We start from the raw sequence: 12641 nt of genomic DNA, 5'->3' as shown, positions 1-12641 counted from the left end.
CACCACATCCTCTCCTCAGAAAGCAAAAGAATATACAGAAATAATAAGGAAGGGAAACCCAACATGACCAAAGAAATGAATCTCAACTGCATGACATAAGCAAAGGCACCACCGAGCATTCGGGTATCCACTTGCTCGCGCTACCGCATTCCGAGGATGGATTTATAAACATTCAGTTGCAGCTTCGATATCGACCAACAGATGCAGCATCATTTACACCGTGGATGCGTTTTGCTATAAGCACCTGAAGTCTTGCATTTTGGAACAGTTTAACTTTTCATTACCTAGGAAAAAGCTTAGCAATGTCTCTCGCATTCGCACGCCACTTCGTTCGCAGGGTGGGAGCGACAATATTGTGCTATGGCCGCAGACTGACGGAGACAACTGTGTGGTAAGATTTCAATGCGAACGAACATTGTGCGAACTAGATCGGTATCTTGTGGTTCAGTACTCTCTTCCCAACTAAATCGATATCCCTCAAACATTCTACATCTACGATAGTGCTGGTGTTTCTATAGCCCAAGTAGCAGTGTATCGTGTTTTGTGATGTACGAACACAGCAGTTAAGGTTTAAATGCATGTACTGAGGCCTTTAATACAGCTGAACGTCAGTGAAGACTACGAGACTTCGTACTGTTCATGATTACCTTCGACGTGATTGTTATGTTTCTCGTTTTTTTGCTGACGGGTTTTAGGCTTATCGTGTTAAATGTTACGTCCTCACTGCACATGATCTGCCTTATGGCAGGACACAACTACATTTCGCAATTATGGTATGTCAGTATCATGTATGATCGCTATTTTAGAGTCATTCAAAGATTTGTTCATGTCCCCGTTTCTTCAGCTTTTTTCAGTAAAACCATCTTCTTCTCTTAAACATTTACTCTGAACCGTGGCCAGAGAGCGTTAGTTATTATTCTTGAGCCGGTATATCTATAAAAACTAAAGTCGCACACCATGGTTTCTGACTGTATGTTCGGGGTAGTCTCAGGAAGCGCGTAAAAATTTTGATACGGTTGCCACTAATAGGTAGACTGACTAACGAACAAGGTTTGTGTGTATAACTATTACATGCTTCTTGGAAATTGGCTGAGCTAATGGAAGTTCAGGTCCTCAACCACTGTGAAAACGATGTCACTGCCATTTATCGATGAATGGCAGAACTTCCTCGAATCGTCCGTATACCACGATGTAGTGAGAAGTAATGCCTCCGAGATTTTTATATCGTAATTCTTAAAACTTTCAAAATAACACAAATTTTATTAGCTTTCTTCATCTTTATTCTTCATGTCTAAATATTTGCAACCGGCACCGTCTCCTTCAGCATGACACCGTGAGACTACACACGATGGCTGGCTTATCTGCAACAATCCGACGTCATGGGTTCAGTGACACCCATCATCCCCCATGCTGTCCCAAATTGACTCCATCCGATCATAGTCTATTTCCAAAACTTAAAGATTACCTTCTAGGACTTCACTTTGATACTGATGAAGTGGCGGAAGCAGAGGTGAGGTTGTGGCTCCGTTAACAAAGTCGAACGTTCTGCAGTGACAGTCTCAACAAATTAGTCTCTTGTGGGCGAAATTTGTTCGCCGCCAGGGTGACTATGTTGAGAAATAAATGTGTAAACATGAAGAATAAATATGATAAATATGTGAAATGTTAAATGAAACTTGTTTTGTTCAAAAAGATTTAAGCATTTTCATATACAAAATTGTAGGCATTACTTCTCAGCACACCCCCCTACAAATAGGTGACAAATGTCATGGGATAACGATACGCACACGTACAGATGATGGTAGTATCGCGTACACAAAGTAAAAAGGGCAGTTCATTGGCGGAGCTGTCCTTTGCACGCAGATGCTTCCTGTGAACAGGTTTTCGACGTGACCATGGGCACACGACGGGATGTAAGAGGGCTTAAACGCGGAGTGGTAGTTGCATGGGACATTCCATTCCGGAAATCGTTAGGGAATTCCATATTTAGAGACCCACGGTGTCAAGACTATGCCGACAATTTCAAATTTCAGGCATTACTTCTTACTGCAGACAGCGTAGTGGCCGACGCCCTTCACTTAACGACCGAGAGCAGCGGCGCTTGTGCCGCATTGTCAGTGCAACCTGACAAGTACAATCAATATGGTACGTACGACGAACGTAACCGTTCACATAGTGCTCCAAAATTTGGCCTTAATGGTCTATGGCAGCTGACGAACGACGCGAGTTCCTTTGCTAACAGCACGACATCATCTGCAGGGCGTCTTCTGGGCACGTGACCATATGGCTGGACCCTCGTCGGCTGGAAAACTGTGGCCTATTCAGATGCGTCTTAATTTCAGTTGGGAAGAGCTGACGGCAGGGTTCGAGTGCGGTGCACATGCAACGAAGCCATGCACCCAAGTCGTCAACAAGGTACCGTACAAGCTGATAGTGGCTCGATAATGTGGGCTGTACATACATGTAATGTATTGGGTCTCCTACTCCCACTTCACCGATCACTGGCTGGAATTGGTTATCTTCGGCTAACCTGAGATCATTTGCCGCCATTCATGGAATTCATATTCCCAAACAACGAAGGAATTTTTGTGGATGAGAATATACCATGTCACCGGGCCATAGTTGCTGGCGACTGGTTTGAAGAGCATCCTGGACAATTCGAGCGAATGATTCATCCACCCATATCACCCGACATGGATCCCATCGAATATTTATGGGACATGAGCGAGAGGCCAGTTCGTGCACAAAATCCTACCCCGTCAACACTTTCGCAACTATGGGCCAGCTAGAGAGGCAGCATGGCTCATTATTTCTGCAGGGGACAGCCAGCGACATGTTGACTCCGTGCCGGCCGTTGTAGCTGTGCTGTTCTAGGCGCGTCAGTCTGGAACCGCGTGACCGCTACGGCCGCAGGTTCGAATCCTGCCTCGGGCATGGATGTATGTGATGTCCTTAGGTGAGTTAGGTTTAAGTAGTTCTAAGTTCTAGGGGACTGATGACCACAGATGTTGAGTCCCATAGTGCTCAGACCCATTTGAACCATTTTTGTTGACTCCGTGCTACGTCATGTTCCTGCACTAAGTTCGGCAGAAACATGTCCGATACGATAGCACGTCACGTCTCATGACTTTCCTCACCTGAGTGTATATTGCGTGCTCAACTATAAGCGAGTGAGGTGGCACTAGCTACCGATAACTTCCTAAAAGAGATGAAAAGCATGACTTTTCAAATAGTAAGATGATATGAACACATTTCTGGAGTAGATTTAATGTTTAAGAGGTGTTAAGGAAAATGCTGGAAAACGTAACTACCATTATCTGGCCACAGATATTTAGTGCTGCCCTTGCAGACTCAAGGGAGTCTGCTAGTTTTGAACAAAAAAGGGGTGCGTTTTCAAAGCGTTTTACTGAAATCGCATATTTCGTGTACTCATTTCAGTAGCACGATAGAGAAGGCTATCAGTAAGTAACACTCGAAATTGCGATCACAGTAAATAAAAAAGAAGTTTTTTACACTTGCAAGTGCAAATAGTAGTTTTTAATTAATAAATCATTAGTGAGATTACTCTGATTTCTTACTATTTGACACAATTTTCACTTCTAGGTTAACGCTGTTGATATAATTATGAATAAACTATGATAAGTGAATATATTATTCATATATTTCGTAACCACTTGGTAATTTTGCTGGATGCTTGCTGAATTAAAGAGTGAAAATAAAATCCTACGTAGAATATAATTTCAAATCATCAAGTTTAAAAGATGACAGTCATTAATAATGACAGTATTAATTAACGTTGACGATGATGTCCCATACTCCATGACAGAGCGTAGGGGAACGGTGCGGGAGACCCGCACCGCCGTACAGGGCAAGGTCCTAGTGGAGGTGGGTTGCCATTGCCTTCCTCCGACCGGGATGGACGATGATGATGAAGACGACACAACACCCAGACATCTCGCGGCAGGTGAAAATCCCTGACCCCACCGGGAATCGAAACCGGGACGCCCAGCTCGGGAAGCGAGAACGCTACCACGAGACCACGAACTACGGACCAATTAATGATACTGTAATAAAAAATATGTACTTGGTATACACAAATGTTTTCCTGCAAGGTGTAATAATTTACTTTTATACATACGAGTTTTAGAGTCATGCCGTCCCGCGCCAATGACCGATGCCACAAAATAATTCCCGGGTTACTCACTCGGCTTTAAATCCCTTACTTACGCTATATGTCAGTGACGTATCTTAGAACCGTCATACATACTAACAGTTATTGGTGACATAACCGCTCGCGACTCAGAAGTATACTAATGGTAGTAGTTAATTTAGCAGAAACCGTCATCATTGTAAAACATCAAAATTGTGTTTCAGTCGTACAAGCCTACGTGCACTCGGTAATAAAGAGAATGGTGGTCAGATTGGTAAAAAGGCATGTCCTATGGAAGCTTATAAATAATGTAAACGTGTCAGGGCGTAACGATTTCCATGCCATTACGCCGATTGCAGCGAATTACCTGATATGTCTGCGTTCCTACGCAATATTACTGAAAGAATCGTTCGAGCGGCAGTACGTATTTCTTTTGTTGGATGCGTTTTATTACTCACGTCAAATAATTTGCCATGAAACCTTTCATGACCAAATAATATGTAACTGTTATCAAACAGGAATATAATCTGACGAGCGGAGAAGATAAACGAATGCAGTTGGCCCAGTAATGAAGTATTATGTCTCTTTGAGGGAAAGCAGATAGGAAACAAGCAAACCCAGTGGAACGGTACATGTGCGACAGCTCGGTGCCTTTTCCGGATGTTAGTAGGCGAGGAGCACTGCTTAGAGTTGAAAAATGTCTAGGAGGTAAGCATTTTATCTATCGAAGCGGTACACTGCAGCACAGAGTAGGCTGATGGACCTGCAGTCCTCGACGGACGGAAACCGTGTAATGCAGGCGACGGCACAGAATCAGAACAATGATAGATCCACGTGAAGTGTATTGAGACGGTGAACTAATTCCTGTTGAGACATCTTACCGAGATACCGAAAAAATCGTGGTATACGGCAATAATAATAATAATAAATAAAAGATAAAATAATAATTATAAAAATAAAAGATAAAAATAGTTAGGTAAAATTAATGAAAGAGAGGGTGAACAGATTGTTTGACGAGGAGAGAAAGTGAAATCCAAATTACTTCCACCTACATGATGAGCCCCATGTAGTATAGAAGTCGTGTTGCTAAATAAATATTGAACAAGGGACGACGATATACCGTGTGTCCCTTTCTAAAAGAAGTATGGCGCATTCTTTCTGATTCCTCGACAGTAATTACAGATTCTGTTTTCACTATGTGTAGCTGGAGTCGTCCCAAACAAATTATACTCATTAGGTCTTTCAAGCGATGTCCGTTGTCAACGAAAAGCGTTAGTTAGTTTCCGTTACAAACTAAATCATTTTTAAAGCTTAATTTTACGTGCCCATTCGACAGAGCGGTCCCGAATTAGTCTACTGTGATATTTATTTCACTGATATGAATTAAAAGGAACAATGAAATACTAAGACTAAGCAGCACGCCAGCAGTGACCGAGCAGCGCTGCTGCGCAGAGGTAGCAGTCAGGGTAGGCAGGGCGGCACACGAGTCACTGCTGGAGTACTGGTTATTATTCGTGTTTTATTTCCTTGTAAACATATAAGATTCCGCTTCAAAGACCATCTCGCTTGTAACGGGAAACAAACCGACGCTTTCCGTCGACAATGGTCGTCACGGAAAGACGTGATGAGCAGTATTTGTTTGGGATGACTCCCTCTACACACTGCAAAATCGAAAGTGGAACAATCTGCCGAAATACCAGAGAAACTGTGTCTGGTGACTCTTGTGAAGGATGACCTATATATACAGGACAAAACGGAACTCCACAGACAAACTTCTTCCAGAGGTGGTAGCACCGACGAAAACAAGAACAAAATGTCTAGTAAAGACGGGCTCTGAAATGTTTATCTTAGGAGCTATGAGCACCTCATCTTCGATATGGTGAAACACCTCTTCTATTGAAAGTTCCTTGCTTTTCATATTTTTGAAGGCAGAACATAGTCCAAAGCAAACAAAAAAATTGCAGTAAGCATGGTCTCTGAAATGCATTCCTTTTGAGCTATGAGCACTTGTTCGTCTTCGAAACCATGAACCATCTCTTCTATTGAAAAAAGTGCCCATAGCTCTTAAGGTATGCATTTTAGGATCCAAGTTTAGAAGACGTTTTTCTTGTTTTGGTCCATATTACCACCTCTGAAAGTTTGGCGGGAGATGCTGGTTCGCCATATATATTACGAAATTCTATTTGCAAATTGCTAATCTAATTTAACTTCAGCTGTATTATTTTTTGGTGACATTTGAAAATTTGTGTCGGGCCAGGATTCGAGCCCAGAGTTCCCGCTTATCGCGAGTGGCCACCTTAATCACTTCGGCTATCCGTGCATGCCTCCAAGAACGATCTGAACCTCTATATGCCACATATGTGTGTGTTTAATGACACTTTCTCCGTGGGGATGTTACATCCTAATTACCTTTCGTTTATTCCTTTATAATATTGTTACATTTCGGCTTCTTGATTAATAAGCGTAATGGTTATGCATATTGCATTCTGAAGTCTAAATATGGGAGGTTTTTCTGTTTTTAATATTTCCGAAAACCTGAAATGTGTAAAGGCAGCTGTGCTCTGATATGTTTAGACGTAAATTTGTGATCATAACTAAGTCATATGTACAATCATAAAATTTTAACTTGCCTTTAGAAGCACAGATGAGTGACATGCAAATTTTGCATTTGACTAATGGCGGGTTCACCACATTTTAGTTTTCTTGAGTGATTGGATGAATACGTTATACAGTAGAATAATCTTTTCTTTAGTAATGTGTATTCGCTTGAAGATTATTGTCAGATGGGACCGGTTTATTACATTCTTGTTTCTTGCGGGTAGTTTGACTTCATGTTACTGCAGTCTGGGTATCTGTTGGCGATGAAAGAAGTCGTTGTATTCGTTGCAATTTGTGAGTACTGCTAGGACACATGATGAGTTTCCCAATCCCACTTGTTCTGCACGGGCGATGTTATTGATTTTGTTTTGTTTCTCGTTTCTGCTATACTGTGGTATATACATTAAGTCATATAGTCACTTTTACGGATAATGACCCATGATTTTATTGTTATCGTCTTCGGGACATAGACACGATCAAATTCCAGAAAATTCATTTGTAACCCTGCACGGCGAGAGCAGGACAATGGGTTGTACTGTACCAGCACCACGGTGGGCGTGGATCAGGAGAGCTCAGTTAAAAACAGTAACATTCTGTATTCTGTGAGACACTCGTACGAAGAAGACTGGTGACGGCACCTCGGTGTCGTGCGTAGTGTCCAAGGAAGCAAATGCTGCCTAAGCACAACACACGGTGGATTGCTTGGTCTGACGCTGTGTTCATACTCAGCGACCTAAAAGCGGCTGGTGCGGCAATGAAAACTCGAGGTTGTCCGGTTTCAGCAGATGCTGATGTACGCTGAATGCCTGGCGGCTCCCCCCAGTGGATCAGGCACACTGGTGCGCTGGTGCTGAAACCACGACGCCTTAGAAAAGCCCAGATGCCGGCTGAAGACACCCTAGAGGATTTACTCAGTTATTAGCACAGGATTTGGGCATGGAACCATCAGGTCTGATAGTGGCTCGTAGGCCAGCGGTAGGTGACGACGCTATATGTAGCTGAAGTTGCTTTAGCCTACGAGGGACCGACGGCAGGCATGGAGTACTTCACGGTGTCAGCATTAGTCGAAGACAAGTTGCTGTTGGATCACAGTGGTGAATATTTGTAGTGTCTCTACACAGTTTTGTTGTGACAGAGCCCTGCCTTCAGTCACATAGTCAACCAAGACAACATAATGCTGCACTATGGCATGGGAAATTATGCTCACCCCTTTGGTGGACTGGTGTCTTGCACCAAGCTGTGCCAGTAATAATCGAGCACCCTGCAGCAGGATTCCATAGGCAGCTGCTTGCCTGCTTTTCAAAGGATAGCAATGACCGGACGGAGAGATATACTTTATGCCTGTACACGTGACTAATTTCGTTTATTTTTGTGAAATGAATCTAATTAACATGTTTTTATTTGTTTGTATCAATGTTTCCACATTTATTTTTCGTATATGTGTCTCATTTATTCCATAATGTCTTGGTATCGTTTTCTGGTAAGGTTTATTACAATACAGTGTTGTGATTCATTGTCTAGTATAGCATTGTACATTGATGGCATTTTCTGTACACTTTCCAAATCAGTATTTGGTACGTACGAGGGGCATTCAATAAGTAATTAACACATTTTTTTTCCTGAAAGCAGGATAGTTTGGTTTAGGATTCCAATACATAACATTATTCCCCGCTCTTCTGACAACAAAACTCGTTTTTTCAACATAATCTACGTTCAGTGTGACAGCCTTACGCCACCTACTGTTAGGGCCTGTATGTCCACACTGTACCACTCCACTGGTCGACGTCGGAGCCAACGTCTTGCTGCAACAATGACCTCAGTGTCATTCAGGTACTGCTTCCCGCGGAATGATTCCTTCATTGGCCCAAACAGATTTTTCAAAAAAAAAAAAATATTGACATCACAATTCTGAAGAGCTTCAGTAGCCCGACAGAAAACGTTAATGACATTTTTTGTGCCGGTAATAGTTTGTGAGATAACTGTAAAAACGAGGAACCCATTTTCGCTACGCAGTCTAATGATAGTTGGCATTTTTGGTTACTCGTCGCGTAGCAACACATCGACTTTGATTTGATTATACTTCTTGCTACAGTTGAGTAGCCCGCATCTCGTGGTCGTGCGGTAGCGTTCTCGCTTCGCACGCCCGGGTTCCCGGGTTCGATTCCCGGCGGGGTCAGGGATTTTCTCTGCCTCGTGATGGCTGGGTGTTGTGTGCTGTCCTTAGGTTAGTTAAGTTTAAGTAGTTCTAAGTTCTAGGGGACTTATGACCACAGCAGTTGAGTCCCATAGTGCTCAGAGCCATTAGCCTACAGTTGAGTACCGGATTTGAAGATAGCTGTCTATATAATGTGTTTTCACGAACGCCAGTTACTTCAGTGGTTGATACATACTGGTATTTTTCAGCATTTACTAAAGCATGCGCATTTTTTTTCACAGACCAGTTCAGATGCGTCGTATAATGTGAACACCTTTTGTACCCTCATGCATTTATAGTCGAGGTGGGAAAACAGCGGTAGTATCTTGTTCGATTAGGGGAGGTAAGAGAATAACTGACTCACGCAATTATATCAATTAATATACGTCAGCTGAAAAGACACACGCTTATTGCAGCACCAGTCATCAATAGTCGGAAATCGTCTCTACGACGAGAGGGTGAGTGCAATCGTGCACCCCGCTTGTGGCTCTACAGCTGTCACAGTGTGTCGTATGGTGAAAATATATCTGGGCCAGATTTCGGGATGCGAAGAGTGGGTCAGTGAGTGAGTGTGTGTGTGTGTGTGTGTGTGTGTGTGTGTGTGTGTGAGAGAGAGAGAGAGAGAGAGAGAGAGAGCTAGGTAGGTGATGAACTACACTCCTGGAAATGGAAAAAAGAACACATTGACACCGGTGTGTCAGACCCACCATACTTGCTCCGGACACTGCGAGAGGGCTGTACAAGCAATGATCACACGCACGGCACAGCGGACACACCAGGAACCGCGGTGTTGGCCGTCGAATGGCGCTAGCTGCGCAGCGTTTGTGCACCGCCGCCGTCAGTGTCAGCCAGTTTGCCGTGGCATACGGAGCTCCATCGCAGTCTTTAACACTGGTAGCATGCCGCGACAGCGTGGACGTGAACCGTATGTGCAGTTGACGGACTTTGAGCGAGGGCGTATAGTGGGCATGCGGGAGGCCGGGTGGACGTACCGCCGAATTGCTCAACACGTGGGGCGTGAGGTCTCCACAGTACATCGATGTTGTCGCCAGTGGTCGGCGGAAGGTGCACGTGCCCGTCGACCTGGGACCGGACCGCAGCGACGCACGGATGCACGCCAAGACCGTAGGATCCTACGCAGTGCCGTAGGGGACCGCACCGCCACTTCCCAGCAAATTAGGGACACTGTTGCTCCTGGGGTATCGGCGAGGACCATTCGCAACCGTCTCCATGAAGCTGGGCTACGGTCCCGCACACCGTTAGGCCGTCTTCCGCTCACGCCACAACATCGTGCAGCCCGCCTCCAGTGGTGTCGCGACAGGCGTGAATGGAGGGACGAATGGAGACGTGTCGTCTTCAGCGATGAGAGTCGCTTCTGCCTTGGTGCCAATGATGGTCGTATGCGTGTTTGGCGCCGTGCAGGTGAGCGCCACAATCAGGACTGCATACGACCGAGGCACACAGGGCCAACACCCGGCATCATGGTGTGGGGAGCGATCTCCTACACTGGCCGTACACCACTGGTGATCGTCGAGGGGACACTGAATAGTGCACGGTACATCCAAACCGTCATCGAACCCATCGTTCTACCATTCCTAGACCGGCAAGGGAACTTGCTATTCCAACAGGACAATGCACGTCCGCATGTATCCCGTGCCACCGAACGTGCTCTAGAAGGTGTAAGTCAAGTACCCTGGCCAGCAAGATCTCCGGATCTGTACCCCATTGAGCATGTTTGGGACTGGATGAAGCGTCGTCTCACGCGGTCTGCACGTCCAGCACGAACGCTGGTCCAACTGAGGCGCCAGGTGGAAATGGCATGGCAAGCCGTTCCACAGGACTACATCCAGCATCTCTACGATCGTCTCCATGGGAGAATAGCAGCCTGCATTGCTGCGAAAGGTGGATATACACTGTACTAGTGCCGACATTGTGCATGCTCTGTTGCCTGTGTCTATGTGCCTGTGGTTCTGTCAGTGTGATCATGTGGTGTATCTGACCCCAGGAATGTGTCAATAAAGTTTCCCCTTCCTGGGACAATGAATTCACGGTGTTCTTATTTCAATTTCCAGGAGTGTATATTAAAACGTTCTTAGCATTACAAGACACAAAGCAAGACTAACAAGGAAGAAATGGAGCTTGTGCTTGAATATGACGTACGGAAAGAATATGTGACTTAGAAAAAAGAACAAACCGGAAGGAGACAAATTAAATTTGCTAAAGTAAGTTGCGAAGATTTCGCGATGACATAAGCGATATATGAATTTCTTAAGCACTAGTGAAATAAGAGACTTCTTTCTGAAGGGGAAAATACTGTTATATTTGATCTACAAATATTTGCTCTCCGTCGTGGTAACAAGGGTACTAATGTGAAAGAGAAATAACATTTATATCAAAGCAGCCAGTTACTAGACGACACGACCAACTCTCTCAGGACGTATCTCAGTAGCTGTACTTTCTTTTCTCTAACTTTGGATGGATCAACGTACCTACGCGTTGTTTCCAAATTTAGGATCCTTGCAACTGTAATTGATGTTAATTTTAATGTCTTCAAAGACTTTGCCAGTCTGGAGACATTGCATGCTCACACAAGAGGATCAGAAATATTTCAAAAAATATTTAAAAAAAAGAAAAAAGTGGAAGACTAGGAAGGAGCCTCCGCGAGAGCATTCTATAGCAACATCAGATTATAGCATGCCGGCGTCCCCTGGAAACGTTATCAGTAACGATAATGGCCAATCCTTCAACCACCGGAAACCTTGGAAGAAGTAACAAATAGGCACTTCTCAGAGCCAATCCTGACGATTGTAAGCCTAAACGTCGAGGGAATTACAAACAACAAACAAGACATCCTATCGGAACTGTGCCAGACTCATAAATGGGATGTGTTATGCATCCAAGAAACCCACAGAGCAGCAGAGGCAAAAACACCTGAAATACAAGGAATGCGACACGCTGTGGAAGCAACACATCCTGAACACAGCACTGTCATATTCGTTAGAGCTGAGATGACAGTGACTTCTATCGAAAAATCTGCAGCCAATGATATCGAAATTCTAGCAGCTGAAATTGGCAACTTTACAGTAACGTCCGTGTCTAAACCTCCAAGAAAAAAATTTGCTTTCACCCCGCCAAAAAACTTCACAAACCAAAACACCAAATTCATTGAAGGAGCTTTTAACTGCCACAGCACTACTTGGGGATATAGTGAAACAGACGAAAACGGAAACCTGTTGGAGGAATGGATTGAAACAAGAAACCTCAGTCTCCAGAATGAGATTTTCACTCTGCAGCTGAGTGTGCGCTGATATGAAACTTCCTGGCAGATTAAAACTGTGTGCCGGACCGAGACTCGAACTCGGGACCTTTGCCTTTCGCGGGCAAGTGCTCTACCAACATGACTGCAGGCATCTCCTAGCCAAGTACGAGGAATTATACCAAAAGGACCACTTTAATCAAGAAACAATAGCATGTGGTAAGGTTCTGGTGGAAATGCTAAGTGATGCTCGGCGAAATAGACGGATGGAGACTCTGAAGAGGATGCATGTGGCAATGGCAGCAAAATAGCCTGGAATCTCATTAAAAAACTTGACGGAGACCGAAATGGTCCTAAACTGTCTGCCGCTGCAACACCTAATCAAGTGGCTCATCAACTACTCCTGAATGGAAGACTAATACAAAACAACAGAAAGTAAATAT

The sequence above is a fragment of the Schistocerca nitens genome, chromosome 3, assembly GCF_023898315.1.
Source record: "Schistocerca nitens isolate TAMUIC-IGC-003100 chromosome 3, iqSchNite1.1, whole genome shotgun sequence".
NCBI classification, from domain to species: domain Eukaryota; kingdom Metazoa; phylum Arthropoda; class Insecta; order Orthoptera; family Acrididae; genus Schistocerca; species Schistocerca nitens.
This window is presented reverse-complemented; position numbering follows the sequence as displayed.